Source organism: Pelophylax lessonae, assembly GCF_965119305.1.
Source record: "Pelophylax lessonae genome assembly, chromosome: 2".
Classification (NCBI taxonomy): domain Eukaryota; kingdom Metazoa; phylum Chordata; class Amphibia; order Anura; family Ranidae; genus Pelophylax; species Pelophylax lessonae.
This window is the reverse complement of record NC_138769.1, coordinates 238,277,133-238,297,178: the sequence shown is the minus strand read 5'-3', so window position 1 is coordinate 238,297,178 and position 20,046 is coordinate 238,277,133.

Below are 20,046 nucleotides of genomic sequence, written 5' to 3'. Positions count from 1 at the left end.
TGTGTTCACTGCACCCCAAAAAGGATTTTGATCACTGCACCCCAAAAAGGATGTTGTTCACTGCACCCCAAAAATGATTTTGTTCACTCCACCCCAAAAAGATTGTGTTCACTGCACCCCACAAAGATTGTGTTCACTGCACCCCAAAAAGATTGTGTTCACTGTACCCCCCAAAGATTGTGTTCACTGCACCCCACAAAGATTCTGTTCACTGTACCCCACAAAGATTGTGTTCACTGCACCCCAAAAAAGATTGTGTTCACTGCACCCCAAAAAGGATGTTGTTCACTGCACCCCAAAAAGGATGTTGTTCACTCCACCCCAAAAAGATTGTGTTCACTGCACCCCACAAAGATTGTGTTCACTGCACCCCAAAAAGATTGTGTTCACTGCACCCCAAAAATGATTTTGTTCACTGCACCCCAAAAAGGATTTTGTTCACTGCACCCCAAAAAGGATGTTGTTCACTCCACCCCAAAAAGATTGTGTTCACTGCACCCCAAAAAGATTGTGTTCACTGCACCCCACAAAGGATTTTGTTCACTGCACCCCAAAAAGATTGTGTTCACTGCACCCCAAAAAGGATGTTGTTCACTGCACCCCAAAAAGGATTTTGTTCACTGCACCCCAAAAAGATTGTGTTCACTGCACCCCACAAAGGATTTTGTTCACTGCACCCCACAAAGATTGTGTTCACTGCACACCAAAAAGGATTGTGTTCACTGCACCCCAAAAAGATTTTGTTCACTGCACCCCAAAAAGATTGTGTTCACTGCAGCCCAAAAAGATTGTGTTCACTGCAGCCCAAAAAGATTGTGTTCACTGCAGCCCAAAAAGATTGTGTTCACTGCAGCTCACACACAGAAAAATGGATGTGGATCACTGACACCTGCCTATCTCCAATCCCACACCACACAGCAATATCGATTGTAGTTTGTAGAACACAGTTTCCCTAAAATTCAGCAGACTCTGTCCCTAACAGGATTGAGAAGAGATCGTAGATCAGGATTGAGTGCAGATTCACCCCACCCCCCACACAGCAATATCGATTGTAGTTTGTAGAAGACACTGACCCTATAATTCAGCAGACTCTATCCCTAAAATGCCTACAACTCGCCCTGCCTAAACACTCCGACCTGTCCCTCAATTCTATCCGGACACAAATGGTTTTTTCCTGCCTATCTGTCCCTAATCAGCAGCCAGCACATTGATGTGTGCTCTGTCCCTTAGCTAAGCAGCAGAATGACGCTGCTGCGGCGGCTGCCTCGAACTTATAAAGACTTGGTCACATGCTTCAGACGGCCAATCACAGCTACTAAGACATTTGCAGGCATGGCTGGGATGGCTTAAGGCACACCAGTTAAACGATTGTTGATTGGCTGTTGAAAGCCCGCCATGAAAAGAGCGCCAAAGCATGCAAAACCCGGAAATAAAACGACCGAACACGGATTTTTACCCGAACATACAGTAAAGTGTCCGTGTCCGTGTTGTGTACACTAGCAGCCACTGTAAACAGAAAACTCTATGTATAAATAATGTAAACAATGCGAATCACAGTGTTCAAGTCCCACTCAAGCATTAAGCACATTCAGCGGCGCATAGATATACTATCTAATCATAAATAGTTCATAGTGTTCAGAGTAAGAATGTCCAATCTTTGTGCAGGAAAAACATGTATAGTGTGCAGTCTTCTTGATTGAAAGGCACCAGTGTTCTTAAACAAAGGATCAATAGCCTTCACTACTCCTTCCGTTCTCCCCTAAGAAATTGACACTCGCCACATCTCACATTAATCTGAGCTTGTATGCATCAGCTGCATGAGCCCTTGCCCCCGGAAATTCAGCCGTCTCCAGTGATTCTGCTTAACCAGGACACTTTTAATAGCTTCCTCCAACACAGGGTCAGGCACCGTATCTCAGCCAAATCTGATCAGCAGATATGGTCACAGAGTGATTTTTCTTTACTTGATAGCAGTTAGGCTTTTATAGAAGAAGAAACTCTGAACATGATCCTGGGCCAGCCAATCACAAGAGCAAAAGATGCTGAATCTGCCAGTAGGCGGACGGAGGCCAGCCCGGGTGGTGTAGGCATGTGTTTCACTGCACCACATGGCCGGGTGTACAAGCTGCTATCAACGCTCCTGGAGACGGCTGAATATCCGGGGGCAAGGGCTCATGCAGCTGATGCATACAAGCTCAGATTAATGTGAGATGTGGTGAGTGTCCATTTCTTAGGGGAGCACGGAAGTTGTGGTGAAGGCTATTGATCATTTGTTTAAGAACACTGGTGCCTTTCAATCAAGAAGACTGCACACTATACATGTTTTTCCTGCACAAAGATTGGACATTCTTACTCTGAACACTATGAACTATTTATGATATGTGGACAGATCATTTATAACATGCTTTAGATAGTATGTCTATGCGCCGCTGAATGTGCTTAATGCTTGAGTGGGACTTGAACACTGTGATTCGCATTGTTTACATTATTTATACATAGCTATTTATCTCTGCACCCATCCTACAACACCCTGATCCGGCTCTGCCCTATGTGTTGGAGGTCGATGCCTCGGAAGTGGCCACCGGGGCAATCCTGTTGCAACGTCAAGGGCCCAAATCTCTCCTCCATCCTGTGGCCTTCTTTTCTAGGAAAATGTCACCTCCGGAGAAGAATTATGAGGTTGGCGACCGAGAAATGTTAGTCATTAAATTTGCACTAGAAGAGTGGAGATATCTATTGGAAGGAGCCACCCATCCTATCATGGTCTTCACGGACCACAAAAACTTGGAGTACCTCAGGACTGCCAAACGTTTGAGACCTCAACAAGCCCGATGGGCCCTGTTTTTCTTCCATATTTCTTATAGACCTGGCTCCAAGAATGGGAAAGCAGATGCTCTCTCCCGGATGTTTCCAGATACCCCAGAAACAGCAGAACCTGATACCATCCTTTCTGCCCAAAATTTTCTCCTTATCCAGCCTGACCTGATGACGGCAATCCGACAGGCCTCAGCCCTTTGCTTGGATCCTGAAGTAAGAAAGGAGAGAGCGGCACCAGCTTAGTATAGTACAAGTTTATTTAACACTGTTAAAATTGGTGACTCACTGTCCGAGGTTGGGTGAGACCGGTACACAAAGACTGTTAGGGTCATCCATCTTCCTCTTCCAGGATAGTGGTCATAGGAGAAGGTGGTGAGGTTCCAGAGGTATAGCCGAGCCGCTGTGGGGCTGATTGCCTGACGAAGGAGCACGGATGCTCTGAACGCGTGCAACCCCTATTTTTCTCCTGCCAGGAAGTGATGTCATCAGGGATCAGAAGTCGGCAGCCGGAGCCCTGTTGTGCATGCTCCGCCGCGGCCAGTGACAACTAGCAGCCCCACAGCGGCTCGGCTATACCTCTGGAACCTCACCACCTTCTCCTATGACCACTATCCTGGAAGAGGAAGATGGATGACCCTAACAGTCTTTGTGTACCGGTCTCACCCAACCTCGGACAGTGAGTCACCAATTTTAACAGTGTTAAATAAACTTGTACTATACTAAGCTGGCGCCGCTCTCTCCTTTCTTGCATCTCTCAGGGCTTCTCCACGCTTCAGCCGGCTGCCGCGGACTATAGCTTCCCTACAGTACCAAACTTTGTCCCCCCCCCACGCAGCCCCATAACCCCCCCCCCCTCCCATCCACCCACATTCCTTGTACCATCTTGGGATATTAGAAGAGCGCCATGACACCCCCCACTTTCATGGATCCTGAAGTACCCTCCTTGGAAAAACAGGAAGGGTTGCTGTGGCATCAGGATACATTCTTTGTCCCCCCCCAAGTAAGACCTCAAGTTCTTAAAATATTTAATGACAGTAAACTTGCTGGGCATTTTGGGGTGCGGAAAACTTCGGAGGTTATACAACGCTCTTTTTGGTGGCCCAACCTTGGGCAGGATTGCAAGGATTACATCGGCTCTTGTACCATCTGCCAACGTAACAAGGGGTCAAATACCAAGACTTGGGGTTTGCTAAGTTTACTTCCCATTCCTGAGCAACCCTGGTTGTTCCTGGTTCCTCCTTCGACTGTCTGGTGTATTCCTGCCCAGCACTTTGATAGAGACCTCCTGTCTACCATCAGGACCCTGCTGGCAACCAGTGCTTCTGTGGGCGCTACACCCTCTGTCTCAACCCCAGAGGTGTGCCACACTTAACCACAAGGGGAGCCCTCTCTGCATCTCAGCCTCGGATCAGGTACGTGACAACCTGACTTACTGGGGATTGATGATTCTGAAACCAGAAGTGCTCAGAGCTGAGTTCTTATGGATTTATACCTCACAAGAAAGCTGGAGGAGTGGATTTTACTTCATCTTTTCCTAATCCATATTCTGAAATGTGTTTTATGTCTCTCAGGGGAAGCAGGTGAACTTAGGGGCAGATAAGGGGGGGGCTCCACAATCAAAAGCACAGTAGAAGTAATCAAGTGGCTGTATAGCCACTGTTTTCACTTTTACAATATAGCTGGCAGCTTGCTTTCACTAATATTGCAGCCATGAATTGTTGACATGCCACCACTGCCATAAAGCTAGTAGTTATGTTGGAAAAAGTAAAAGGTTGATTAAAGTAGGCCACAGCTGAACTGCAAAAATAAATATACAACAAATACATTGTATGTGAGATTTGTTTTACCTACCAAAGGATTTGTATTTCTGTCAATACAGTCTCCAGAATTATCCCCCCACCCAACCCTGTCTATCAAGGGGGTGACTTGATCTTTCTCTGCTGCAGTTTCACTTTCACATCTCATTCCCAGTTCCCAGCCTGTGACTGGACAATGAAGTGGAAACCGCAAACTAAAGTGTTCATCACCCTGTATCTCTGATATTTCCTTCTATGAGCAGGTTCCTTGTACTGAAGCATACCTTACTGGCTTTTTGATGCTTCTCCCAGCCCATGCTGTATGCTCCAGCAACAGTGCTGTCCCTGGAGTCCTCTTCAGTCGAATGCTGCTGGTTCTTCTTTGGTGGAAAGACACTCACATCATTCTGCCTATTTTCTATGAGTGTAGCCTGCTGTTGACACATAGCTGAAGTTCTTCTTTACCTTACAATTTCAAATTATTTGCATTAAAGAAAGATATTTTAGTTCTAATTTAGTACCTGTTAGCACCTTTAGACTTTCCCCCTCTTTTTCCATTTGCTGAACAGAAGAACAAAATGCAGCTCTTCTATAGAAGAATAGTTACATAAAATATAAATTGTTGGTTAAATTTGTACATAAACAATTTAGGGGAATTTAACTTTGATTATATTTACCAGAATAGAAATGCTGTTAATTGCAAATGACAATGGTTAATAAATAACTTTTTTTTTTCCTGTGAATGCAGAATTTATTTTTTGCCTTTTTGGTTCACAATCCTCTATGACATCTTTAATTGAAAACATTATATTTGCTGGCAGCAACATGACAATAAATACAGTATAATTCTTGTTTTTTAGGCGCCTCACAGAAAATGGTCAAGCTCCCCAGTTTTCCTGCATGGAAATGTGGCTATTTAACTGAGGTCATGCAGTGATATGAATCATCTGCTAAGACAGTCCCAGCTGGCATGTTCCAATAAATCTGTCACCTATAAAAGATATCACAGCCATTGTGTATGTCCTCAGTAAAGTCCAATAGTCCTTAATCCAGTCAAAGAATGTATAAACACATTCTAGCAATAGCTCACTTTGTGGATTTATAGTATGAAATAGGCAGTAGCTGGATTTAACACTCTGGCTCAATTTTTTAAGTTCCTCGGATGTATAAGATATTCTTTGTATATTATATTCTGCCAGCACCCACTATATATATATATATATATATATATATATATATATATAATCAGTTTACTTTGGTTATACTGTATGTATTAAAGAGGAACTGAAATTTGACCAAAGACAGGCAGACAAATATAAGGCTAGTCACCAGCATTGCCTGACGCCTCCCTAAAGCTGATATTTTCTCTATTACTAACCTACGATGGCTTGTTTTGCACTGTCTGTTTGTGATCAGCCATCCTAATATAGGCAGGGCTTTACTTCCTCGTGTTAGAGCCTCCAGCAAGGAGGTGCACAACAGTGAGCAGCACAGTAGTGATAATACCAAATCTCATACCAAATTGCCTGAAGCTAGCAACTCCTTAGATCTCATACAGCTATGAGGCTGTAGGCATAGGAGTGCCCTGACACCCTCACATACCAGGAAGCATATTGTTTTTTTTTTTTAGGAGGAAATATTCCAGGTGCTTTTTGCGTTTTTCAATACACGTTTTTGATCCATTGAAGTCTATGGAACCCAAGAAAAGTCCCTGGTCCTTTCTATAAAATGCAACCATGTTAAATGGACTGTAGTTTGTTTCTGCAAAACTGAAAATGCATTAAAAAATGCATAGGTGTGAACCAGGCCTTAAAGTCTATTTTAGAAGCAGATTTTTGATTTCCTAATAATTTAAACTTTATTACCTTGTGTTTATTACTGAATAGGCTTCATTTTCTTACTATATATTCTAATATATTCTAGCACTGCCTTAACCCTCTTGGGCATGGAGTTTACAGAGCTTCACAGGTTGCCACTGGAGTCCTCTTCCACTCCTCCATGATGACATCATGGAGCTGGGGGATGCTAGAGACCTTGCGCTCCTCCACCTTCGGTTTGAGGATGCCCCACAGATGCTCAACAGGGTTTAGGTCTGGAGACGTGCTTGGCCAGTCCATCACCTTTACCCTCAACTTTTTTAGCAAGGCAGTGGTTGTCTTAGAGGTGTGTTTGGGGTCATTATCATGTTGGAATACTGCCCTGCGAGCCAGTCGGGATCATGCTCTGCTGCAGTATGTCACAGTACATGTTGGCATTCATGGTTCCCTCAATGAACTGTAGTTTCCCGGTGCTGGCAGCACTCATGCAGCCCCAGTCCATGACACTCCCACCACCATGCTTGACTGTAGGCAAGACACATTTGTATTTGTATAAAGGGTTGGTGAAATTCTCGCGCTGTCTCTCTAATTGTTGTCTACAATATAATATAACACCTTTAATGCCGCAGGTACTGAAATTGGTAACCTACACAATTCAGATAAATATAGTTGGGGGGAGTACCGCGCTTTAAAGTGCTTAATACAACATAGATAAAATTATATACATATGTGAAAAAGTGCCTTAGTGCTTCTTAAATACAATATTCAAAAATTATGTGTCTCAATGTGCAAAATAAATACAATCCGATATAAATCCTTCAATTAATATAATAGGTGATAAAATGGACTAAACTAAAATTGATCTTAGTAAAACCAACTATATCAATACAATATATAGTGAAAACATGTATATAAAGTTATAAGTCCGTGACCTTTTCAAAATTTAATAATGTGCTCTAAATAGGTGATATCCAATAAAGTACTGAAGTGTCCTTAAAATAATTATATAAATATATAGTGATCAACAAAATCTTCTTTATCCAAATTTGGCATGCAGGTGCTCTTTCGTGCGGTGCCCACTAGGTGTCCTAAGCGCTCACCTCAATGCTCCTTTAAAAGAGCCTTAAGTTGTATGCCTCGGTATGCTGTTCCTTCCTCCTTATTGGCATATATGTACCATTATGAATCCTCGGTTATATCTCCCTTGTATAAACAGCTATATTCCAGGGGATATATGCGGTCCTTTATATCTCCAAAAAATCAAATTGGGCCAAACATGGTGAAGTACGTCCCATAAAATTTATTAAAAAAAGGTAAGAGTAACACTCACATTGCGTTGCGTCTTGTTTCTAGCATAACAAACATTCCTTTGCCGATACGTCACTTCCGGTTTGGCTATCCTACGCGTTACGTTGCGTACCCACGCAGCTTCTTCCAGGAATCCCTGGAAGAAGCTGCGTGGGTACGCAGCGTAACGCGTAGGATAGCCAAACCGGAAGTGACGTATCGGCAAAGGAATGTTTGTTATGCTAGAAACAAGACGCAACGCAATGTGAGTGTTACTCTTACCTTTTTTTAATAAATTTTATGGGACGTACTTCACCATGTTTGGCCCAATTTGATTTTTTGGAGATATAAAGGACCGCATATATCCCCTGGAATATAGCTGTTTATACAAGGGAGATATAACCGAGGATTCATAATGGTACATATATGCCAATAAGGAGGAAGGAACAGCATACTGAGGCATACAACTTAAGGCTCTTTTAAAGGAGCATTGAGGTGAGCGCTTAGGACACCTAGTGGGCACCGCACGAAAGAGCACCTGCATGCCAAATTTGGATAAAGAAGATTTTGTTGATCACTATATATTTATATAATTATTTTAAGGACACTTCAGCACTTTATTGGATATCACCTATTTAGAGCACATTATTAAATTTTGAAAAGGTCACGGACTTATAACTTTATATACATGTTTTCACTATATATTGTATTGATATAGTTGGTTTTACTAAGATCAATTTTAGTTTAGTCCATTTTATCACCTATTATATTAATTGAAGGATTTATATCGGATTGTATTTATTTTGCACATTGAGACACATAATTTTTGAATATTGTATTTAAGAAGCACTAAGGCACTTTTTCACATATGTATATAATTTTATCTATGTTGTATTAAGCACTTTAAAGCGCGGTACTCCCCCCAACTACATTTGTATTTTTACTCCTTACTTGGTTGGCACCACACACGCTTGATACCAACTGAACCAATAAGTTTATCTTGGTCTCATCAGACCACAGAGCATGGTTCCAGTAATCCATGCCCTTAGTCTGCTTGTCTTCAACAAACTGTTTGTAGGCTTTCTTTGCATCGTCTTTAGAAGAGGCTTCCTTCTGGGATGACTGCCATGCAGAACAATTTGATGCAGTGTGCGGCGTATGGTCTGAGCACTGACAGGCTGACCCCCCACCCCTTCAAACTCTGCAGCAACGCTGGAAGCACTCATACGTCTATTTCCCAAAAACAGCCTCTGGATATGACGCTGAGCACTGCACTCAACATCTTTGGTCGACCATGGCGAGGCCTCTTCTGAGTGGAACCAGTCCTGTTAAACCACTGTATGGTCTTGGCTACCATGCTGCAGCTCAGTTTCACGGTCTTGGCAATCTTCTTATACCCTAGGCCATCTTTATGTATCTTTTTTTCAGATTCTCAGAGAGTTCTTTGCCATGAGGTGCCATGTTGAACCTCCAGTGACCAGTATGAGAGATTGAGAGCGATGACACCAAATTTAACACACCTGCTCCCCATTCACACCTGAGACTTTGAAACACAGACGAGTCACATGACACCGGGGAAGGGGGGGAATGACTAATTGGGTCCAATTTGGACATTTTTACTTAGAGGTGTACTCACTTTTGTTGCCAGTGGTTTAGACATTAATGACTGTTGAGTTATTTTTAGGGGGGACAGCAAATTGACACTGTTATACAAGCTGTACACTCTCTACTTTACATTGTAGCAACGTGTCATTTCTTCAGTGTTGTCACGTGAAGAGATATAGTAAAATATTTACAAAAATGTGAGGGGTGTACTCACTTTTGTGAGATGCTGTAGGTGCAATAGTAACTCTCATGTATTATACTTTGATTGGTAGTTTTGTCACTAGAAGGTAATGTTATGATATTGACTTGTTTAATGCATGTTTTGTTCTTCTTTGAGGAACTACATGGTTATAATTAAATATTCTGTCTAATTAGGTTCTAGTTTTTCAATAAACAAAAACAGCACAGCCACGTGTCCAGCACTATCTTGACTGGTAAGTCAACTGCATATCTGTAGCAGCTTTCCAACACCCATAAGGCAGGCTTTGAGCAAATTGTAATTAGGCTGGGTTCACACTGCAGACAGATGCTGCTGACAGCAGGAGTCTGGTACGTCCCTGTTCTCCAATTCAGAGATGAATCAAGCCTGAGTTTTTGTCTGGATTCGGACCTGAAGCGGAGCCAAAGACATACAGGACCTCTGTGCAATTCGCTCTGCAGCCACTCCGGAGATGTGAGAACTGACTCCATTGAGAGCCGGTCACAAGCACCTGTCATGCGAATTGGATGCGTGCACAGGTGCTGAATCTTGCACAGGTGCTGATTCTAGCCAACTGAGTAGATTACTTCAAAAAGGGCTTGATGTGTTTCTAACATGTTTCTTTACAAATTATATAAATAGCCATTAATCTTAATAATAAATAGCACTGTATATTGGTAATTCAGGGAGTATGTGATTGTCTTTGGGAATAATGAGGGAATTAGTTTTCTGCTAGTGCACATTGGGCCATGCTTTATAAAGTTTTGTTTGTGTTATTCTGGAACAGCTGCAGATTTAGGGTAAACTCTATGAGCATGTCAATTTTTTTCTGCCTACCATATGCTGTGAGAAATACAAAAGATTGTATTCATCCTTCGGGAAATATTGTGACAGACCTATTCCCCCCTCTCCACACTCTTGTACTCACATTGTAGTCTAATATGCCTGCGCCCAAGTACATGTATGACAAATGCAGGTTACCTGGATGACTGGCAGTCTGCACTGTTGACAATTCAGAAAGTGAATAAGCATCATAGTGCAAAAGTGTTAGGGGTAGAATGCCACAAGCATTTTTATGAACAGTGAATAAAGTGGAACTGTTGGTAAAATTAAAAATGACATATACTGTTGATCCTGCCTTCCTTTAACAGATCAAGCTGTCCAACAAGGTGGCAGTTGCAGTTGGAAAAAAAACATTTAACACTGCCTAGGAGGCTTGCAAAGCCCATTTGCTCATATACTATAAATATATATGGTTGCTGGGCTTTAATTTGTTTGCATCTTACCTAATGTCCAGCTAAGATTACATGTCCATCTAAAACTATTCTTCCCATAGGTAGTATATGGCTTCTGTGATTGCATTGCAGAATGAACAGCCTTGTCACCCCATTAAAGGAAGCGGAAAAATAAGGTATCTACTTTAGTATCAATAGTATTTGTCATTTTAAAACTAGTTCATACAGGGAATGGGGGCAGAGGTTGGCTAAAAAAAAAAAAAAAAACTGCTGTGTGCATGTTACTGACAGGCTGCATTATGTGCTTTGTGCCATTTTTTAAAAGTTTGCCCAGTCTTCATCTTTAAGGTTAATGCATACATAGACATAAATAGCACATGGCAGCACTGCAGCAGCAGTCTTCTACTCTTCTTACTGTATGCAGCAGCTGCTACTGTACTAACCACCCCTTCCTCTTCAGAGCACGGGGATAGTAATTACAACTTTTGATAATTTTATGATAAACTGCAAAGCATCGTCTTCAGGAAGGACATCACAACCTTTGAGCATTCACAGATAAATCAAAATACATTGCTATCAGAAAAAAGCAGCCATGTAAATTTGATTATACAACTTAGTACAGTCATTTTCTTGCTTACATCTGTTTGGTGTAGAGAGGTAGTATTATCTCTTGGCATTGCACAGATTAGATCTTTCAGGCAGGGTATGAATTTTAGGGGGGACTTCATTAAAAAAAAAAAGAACAGTACAAGATCTCCCAAAATTCTATACCAGACCCTTAGGGGCTGGTATGGGTTTTAAAGTGGAACCTTATGCAAAAATGAAAAAAAATCCACACTTTACCCCTATCCAATCATGTAGCCTGGCAGGACAGAAAATGGGAGGATAAGCATGTGATCTCCTCTTTAAAATCTTACTAGGCCATATGCCCTTAACATGGGGGGTACCTTGCCCATGTTAAGGACAAGAGCCTCTTCCCCACAGCCCTGTGTTTGAGTCTCTAGGCGGGAAGGGGTGGACGGGTGATGGGCTTATTGGAGTCTGGAAGCCCCTTGTAACAAGAGGGGGTGCCCAAATATGGGCCCCCTTATGTGCATAAATATGTATGTGTATGAGTTAAAGCCCTCTAATCATTCACAAAAAATGTAAACCGTAAAAAAAAAAAAAAAAAAAAAAAAAAAGTTATTGACTACTCTTTTAATATAAAAAAAGGCCCACAATGTACATCCACTATCAATCCCATCATCTGGGGAAGTACTGTATATCCTTGTCAATCATAACAATCAACAGCCTCCAACCCTCCAAAAGAAAAAAAAAATCCACTTGCCGACACATCTGTTCCTGTCGCTTCACATCACTGCCAACTGTCTGTTGCAAATAGCCAAGTCACGGCACCAATATGCTGTAAATATATGGATGACTAATAATAATTACTGTAATTATTAGTATTACCGTGGAAACAGGAGTACACCAATTTAACCCAAAACTCTAATCAAACTGATTGGATTCCAGAACAGAGGACAAAATCCTGCACAGTATTTGTAAATGTTATAATGATCAGAAGCCCTCAGAGTACCATTTAAAATATGAAATCCTTTTTTTATCATGGCAAACATAGGCATTCTACCCATCCAGTATATATACTGTATATTGTGCACCTAGGTAGCTTTCATGCATGCTATAATGTGTGCTATATTCTAGACCTGTACTTCCATAATAATAAGATTTTAACAGCTAAAACCTCCCCCTGAAATGCCAGTGCCTGAAAATGGAGGGATTTCTGGTTGGCTGATAAATCCTAACATGTAAAGATCCTACTTGCATTTTACTGAAGACAACAATTAAGGCCAGCTTCAGTGTTATCCTTGTTACCCAAGACAGTCGCCAATTGAACGTTAGACCAATTCCAATTTTTCTTGTTACAGTTACACAGATACAGTTTGCCTTTGAAATAGAATTTGCAAAGGAAGTGTCTGCCAACACTATCAATCTTGATTACTTTTAACCCTTTTGCTGCCAGGTCTGTTTGGAGTACGGACTGAAAAGCTGGAAGTGGAGAAGAGAGCACTGATGGCTGCACCTGTGATCAATTTGGAAACACAGACTCCCTATGCAGGAATTGAGGCCTTCTAAGAAACTCCAGTGATTGAGATCCAGCTCAGAGAATAATCTGATTATATCTTGGCTCAATACCCCTTTGTGGGGTGGTTCTGTCTGGTATGTGCATTATTTACTAATGGGATCAGGAGCACTCTCCAACTTCACTTTATTCCCATTTTTTTACCCTTGGGAACATCACGAGTATTAACCTCTTCACTGGATGTGCATGATTATAAGGACTTCTGATTGGTTTGAAATGCCCGACTGTCCACTATATTTATTTATAATCATTTGGTTTTGATATATTGCAGCACATTATGCACTAAGTCACTATTATTCAGGTCTGGATGCGCATGATTACAAATACTTTTTATTTATTACCTTTTGGAACACTCGATTGTCCGCCATTTATTTTTCATATTTATTTGGTTGTAGTTTATTGCGTCACTATTATTACCTTGCCAGTACACAATTTTGTCCTTTGGGACAAATTGTATCATCATCTGCACTAAGTCACTTTATTAATGTACTGCTGGGCATTTCACTTTAATGTATTTTTTACTTTTCTGACCGCACTTTAATATAATCACCTATCCACACTGCTATTTACCACTGGCCGGTTGGCCTACTTAGTGTTGGGATAACTAATTAAGTTATATGTTGTTAATTACTGACACTTTGTCTTTTTACATTCTTCCTTATACACATCTGACCCTATCTCCCTAGGCAGCGCCACCATCCCTTATCCTCCTTTTTATATAGTAATTAGTGTTTACTATGCTCCAGAGTCTCTATACCGACTTCTTTTCATTCATCTACAGTGCAGATGAAGCTGCAGAGAAAGGGACTGTCTTGAGTCCCTTTCTCTGTGTCAAAAAAGAGATATTAGGGGTCTGTCCCTCAAAAAAAAAAAAATTGTAAATAATCCTAAAATATAAAAAACATAGTAAGGCCACTGTCACATGGGCAGACCAATCCAGTCTGCCTGTCAGTTTTTAGGTGGACCCCATCGGGCCTTCCATTATCCTCTATGTCACAGCAGATATAAATGGACTTATATTTGTTTACACCCACCTACATCCAATTAGATCTGCAAATAACAGACAGATGGGAATATATTCCCCTAGCAGTTCAGTCGGGTGTAAACGTACAGGCGGTCTGTTTACATCTGACTGCTCTTAGAGGACAGAGGGCTGTGTCTATGTCCGCTCTGAATAAGCGGAGAGGACACGGATTAGCCATCCACTTGCTCAGCAGGCAGATTGACTTAAATGTGTAGCGTTTGGTGGGCGGCATCACTACAAGCCAGGTCAACTTTACCACAGGTGCAAAGTGAAGCAATTCAGCCACAAAATGTAAACACCCCTGTCTGCTGCCTATTGCATCTTAAGTTGACAGATGGCAGAAATGCAGCTTAACAACACATTTTTGCCGCCCTCCAACCGTAAAGTCTAAACAAGGTTTAAGACCTTGTTCCGTGCACCCACATCCAGGCAGTCTTATCGATGTCAATTGGAACGCAGCTGCTATCCGGGAAAGCCCAGGTGTTCCATGCATTCCTGGGCAGGCAGTCCCATTCATGTCATTTGGGACACAGTGGCTGCATGGACACAGCAACTGCTCCCAACTTGACATCCATGTGGATGCTTGTCCTGGAACTCACACTGTATGCGTTTGGGGTCAAGTACCTACACCAACACAGATGTCAGATTCATCTTTGCAGCCAATGCATCCCAATTGACATTAATGGGACTGCCTGCATCGGGATGCACAGAATACCTGTGGAACCCCAGCGCTGGACCAAGAGGAATCTTTTGCTTGTTCCTTTGCATAACACCTCCCTGGGATTTTGCTTCCCCTCTAGCTGCAGAGGCTTATTGTTCATCACACAAACTGCTATATGTGTTGGTCCTCCAAACAGCGCATGATCATTTTTGAATTATAACATGTTTGTTATTTTTTTATTTTTTCAAACGATAATATCACTTTAAAGTTCAAGGTGAAGCAGCAAGTTTTTTCAAATGATAATATCACTTTAAAGTTCAAGGTGAAGCAGCGAGTGGTGATGTAAATGCTGCAAGTGATTTTCACAAGATAGAAGGAAGATATTATTGGCGAAGGAGGTTATTTGCCAGAATACATATTTAATGTTGACGAAATTGGCTTGTTTTAGAAAAAAATGCCTGCAAAGACCTACATTTTCAAAGAGGAAAAAAGTGCACCGGGACATAAGGCATCAAAGGACATGCAAACTATATTACTTGGGGGTAATGTATATGGGGATTTAAAGCACAAGCCTTTCCTAGTGCATCACTCCTTAAATCTGAGGGCACTACATGATGTCACTGAGGCATCTCTTCCTGTTATTTGAAGGGAAAATTCAAAGCTATAGGTTATAGTTGCGGTCTTTGAAGAATGGTTTTTAAACCATTTTGTCTCTGCTGGTGAATGTTTTTGCTTGTGCAAAAAGCAAGCAAGCAAGATTCAGATATAAAGAGGTTCACCAAAGTTGACCGTACAGTTACTGAAGACTCGAGATGCTACAGGGCTATTTATGTTGAGAAAAAAAAGCTCTGTGCAAACCTTCGTTGATGCCTACTTCAAGAAAATTACTCCAGCATCAGAGTCAGATTCTGACTCTATAATACTAGTCCCATGCTCTCCAACAAGATCGTTTAAGGTGGCACTGTACTGTACAGTATTTAGAAATGTTTAAGCATTTCCATGCATCTGCATCTACATGCACAGGTAAAAATAAAAATTATGTTAAGACAAACATCTGTATTTTGAGGCCAGGGATAAAAATGATAGTAAATATCCCAGGTCTGCTTGTATATAGGTGGAAGGCTTTGTATTCAGAGCTTTGAGGGAATATATAGGCAGGTGTTGATAAATAAACTGTGAAAGTCCTAGTATCTTCCTAGACTTTCTTCAGGCAATTGTTTCCCGAATCAGTGAATTGGGTTGTAAGTAGTGATGAACCGAACACCCCCCTGTTCGGTTCGCACCAGAACATCTCGAACAGGGGAAATGTTCTAGCGAACATACGAACAATCACAAGTCCTCATTTTAAAGGCTTAAATGTAAGTGACTATTTATCACCCGCTGGCCAGGGGAGATTCGAACCCATAGCCTCTAACTTGCAAGCCTGTTAGTCTACCAGCTACGCCATCGAGCCAGCTGATTAGCCTAAGACTCTCTCTGCCTAACTAACTTCTATCTGAGTTTGACAGCTCTTCAATAGGGCTTTGACGTCACCAGTGCCCCATAATCCACTGCTCAGGTACAGTGAATAAATTAATGATGTCACGTCAGAAGGGGTGTGGACAATTCATAGGTTTTAATTAGAATCCATAATTAATATCAATCACCCGCTGGTGATAAATGTTTGATGGTGGGGTTGAAGAGTAAGGGTGATAGTGTTGATGTGTGCCTTTATGAAGCTTTTTGGGATCTGGGATATGTCCTGCGGCCACCACTCTAGCTGATGGAGAAGAATATAGGCTGCTGACAAAGTCGTGGAATGCCCCTTTGAAACCCATTAGACTGATGACCAGAAAGAGCCATTGAAAGCTCACATTATTGAAAGCCTTTTGGGCATCTAATGCTATATTAGCCAGATCCTCCGATGAATGGGTCCTCATATATTCTAAAACAGTGATTATGTTTTTGATGTTGGATGATGCTGAATGACCCTTTGCAAAGTCTGCCTGGGTGGGATGTATCAACAACAACAGTAAAGGCTCGAGATGGGACGCCTATCATTTTGGATAGAAGCTTAGAGTCCAGGTTTTAAAGGGATATTGGGTGATAGGAGGCTGGCTTAGTGGGGTCTTTACCTTTTTTGGCTATCAATTTAATATGGGCTTGGAAACCTGATGGAAGATAAGAACCTCCCCCCAAAATCCATTATAAACCTCTTCTAAAGTGGATTATAGATGATTACAGCGTTAGAATGTCGGAAACCGGAGCTTTGCCGTTTGCAAGGGTTTTTATGGCCGTGGTAATTTATGGGAGCATTCAGGGTTTGTAGGTCCTCAGAGTCTGCAATTGGCAGAGATAGTGAGTCTAGAAATGTAATAGCTGTGGATCAGTCAATCTCTTCCCCAGTAAACAAATGATTGGCCTCTTGCTATTGTTGTTTATGTTTTACAGTATGCTATTGGACAGCCTCCTTATATTTGCATAGCAAATTTTTCTTGTAATATGAAGTATAGGATATGATTTTTCCCCATATGAAGGCTTTCCCAGCATCCCAGAATAGATTTGGTTCTTTAAGTAAGGACGTGTTTGTCGTCGAGTATTCATCCCAGGCTTCCCAAAAGGAAACATGCCAATGCCTCTATGTTCGCTAAATAAGAGAGAAATCTCCACTGTTTAGGGGTGTCTTCGTTTAAAAAATTGTCAAGCCTAACAGAGATGGGAATGTGGTCCGATATGACCATATCATGGATTGTTGAATCCCGAATATTTGGCAAAAGCAACAAAGTACATAGAAAGTAGTCAAGACTAGCGTGTGTATTATGGGCAAAGGAAACAAAAGTATAATCTTTATCTATAAGGTGGGCTATTCTGCAGGGATCGAACAGACCTACTGCCACATCAATTGAGACAGTGGCTTGGGGTGATCTGAGTTGGTAATCGATGAAGGGGTGACCCAACCTGAGCTATCTTCTTCCACCTTTAGGACCTTGTTAATGTCACTCTCTACTAAATGGATAAATTGTGGCTTCCTCAAAAGCCGCTCAAATTGTGAGTGAAAGTATGATTAGCCTGGTAAATTAGGAGCATATATATGTAATGTTCTGGTACCTCTGGTACCCTTATTTCCACATTTCTCTCTTAATATTGCGTCCCATCTTGCTATCTAAATGGAACGCATACACCTTTAAGGGCAACGACGTCATCGCCGGGTGCCGCTATGAGCGGCTATTTCAATCGCCGGCTTTCTCTCACTCATGGCTCGTTCAAACCGCATGTTGCCTTGTCTTGTCCAATGCTGCCGGAGCTTCAAGCTATTCCCCTTGCCTGAACAAGACCGGAACCTCGCTACCTATCCAGTATCTCGCTACCGGATTACTCCATTACTCTTGGACCTTGCTACTACTAACCCATCTAGTGATAAGTACCCCGCAGGGGATTCCTTCCTCAACCTAACTTTCACTATCTACTACTGCATACTAAAGGGACTATTACTATCTAAGCTATTTCTATCATCTGCATAGATTGCTAGCTCTTGGGACTACCATCACCTATCATTGCACTAGGTTACTCTCTCTTGCATACTTCATCTGCTGTCCCCTACCACCTGTTACTATACATGATTGCTAAAACCTATCTGCATACTATCATCACCTACCACTCTCCTGAATACTACTACTAAGTGCTCACCATTCTATTGCCTGTCTCTCACCTCTATTCTATCATATACATTCTATCCTTGTCTATATATATATATATCCTGTTACCGACCGGCCACCGCAGTATTACTGTGGCAGGGCGGCTCAGCTGCGCAAAATCACGTAGATCTATCACGTAGATGTGTGTTTCGGCACAGCGGGAGGCGGGCCATGGGAGGAGCGGCGGCGATTGCCGTCGGCCTCCCACGATCAGAGAAACTGACAGAAGACCCACCTGCTTATGAAAACAAAGCAGGCGAGTCTTCTGTTAGACAGGCAGGGAGAGATCACGCTACGCTGGAACCCTGATTTCTCTGTGTCTGTCACAGAACTATTCCCCCACACAGTCAGTAATCACATTTAGGCATACATTAACCCCTTTGATCACCCCCAGTATAAACCCCTTCCTTGCTACAGTAACAGTGCATATTATTTAGCACTGATTGCTGTATTAATGTCACTGGTTCCCAAAAAGTGTCAAAAATGTCAGGGGCCCGATCTGTCCGCCGCAATGTCACAGTCCTGCTAAAAAACGCTAAAAAAAATAAAAATAAAAAAAACGCTGATCTCCACCATTACTAATAAAAACAAAAAAAATCCAAAAATACATCCTGTAGCTATAACTTTTGCGCAAACCAATTAAAATACGCTTTTTGGGAATTTTTTTTTTACTACAAATATGTAGCAGAATACAAATTGGCCTAAACTAATAAAGAAAAGTTAGATTTTTAAAACATTTTTTTATTGAGAATGTTTTATAGCAGCAAGTAAAAAATATGGTGTTTTTTTCAAAATTGTCACTCCTTTATTGTTTATAGCGCAAAATCTAAAAACCGCAGAGGTGATCAAATACCACCAAAAGAAATGTATATATACAAAATGACACTTACAATACACTACACCGTCATGGACCAGGGTCTCCTACCTGATGTAATTGACCATATATGGACATACCATATATGGCCAATGACATCACATGGATCTCATGGTCAATGATGTCACCCGAGAAACCCTGCTGCTTTGTATATATCAGCTGTCATCCACTGGACCTCTCATTTGTTGAGAGTGAAACAACAGGACTGTATGTGTGTAAGTGGGCACATTTTTTTCTTTGGGCATCCTAATTGACGTGTATCTATATCGATGGACAACAGGACTAAAAGTGAATGTGCATCGTAGGATATTTTATGGTAGGTTAAACAGAGAACAAAATAGAAATATAAGGGGTCTTCCAAAAGTTTCACTACTTTTTTTATATTTAAAAGAGTTAAAAAAGTGCGTAAACTTTATGAAGAACCCTCGTAGAAAGAAACAAACAGTAAAAACACATAATTCAACACTAAAACAATGTTTTCTACTGAAGTGTGGGGTAGATGATAGATACAAGCAAGTCCTGTTCTTGTCAACAATGCTGCCAATACAAAATGAGATGTTCTTCCAGACTCAATATGTGCCCAAGATGGTGGCTGCCTTCCTCCAGATGCTTCTTCCACTGTACCATAAAAATCATGAGAGGCATACTGTAGATGCAGACTAGAGTAAAAAGTTCCACAAAAGTTTTACAGAGGGCAATATTGCCATTGTCACTGTTAATTTGCAAGCCTGTATTTTATCAGTCAGCACTTGGCCACACTAAGCCTTATCTTGATTGGCAGCACTGCCTTTGTTGCTGAAACCCTCCCACTGTGCGCTGCAGTGTCTGGGAGGGTACGTATAGTATGTGAGATGCAAATAAAACGGAAAATTCCTATCATACTTACTGTAATTTTCCTTTCCTGGTGGTCTCCATGG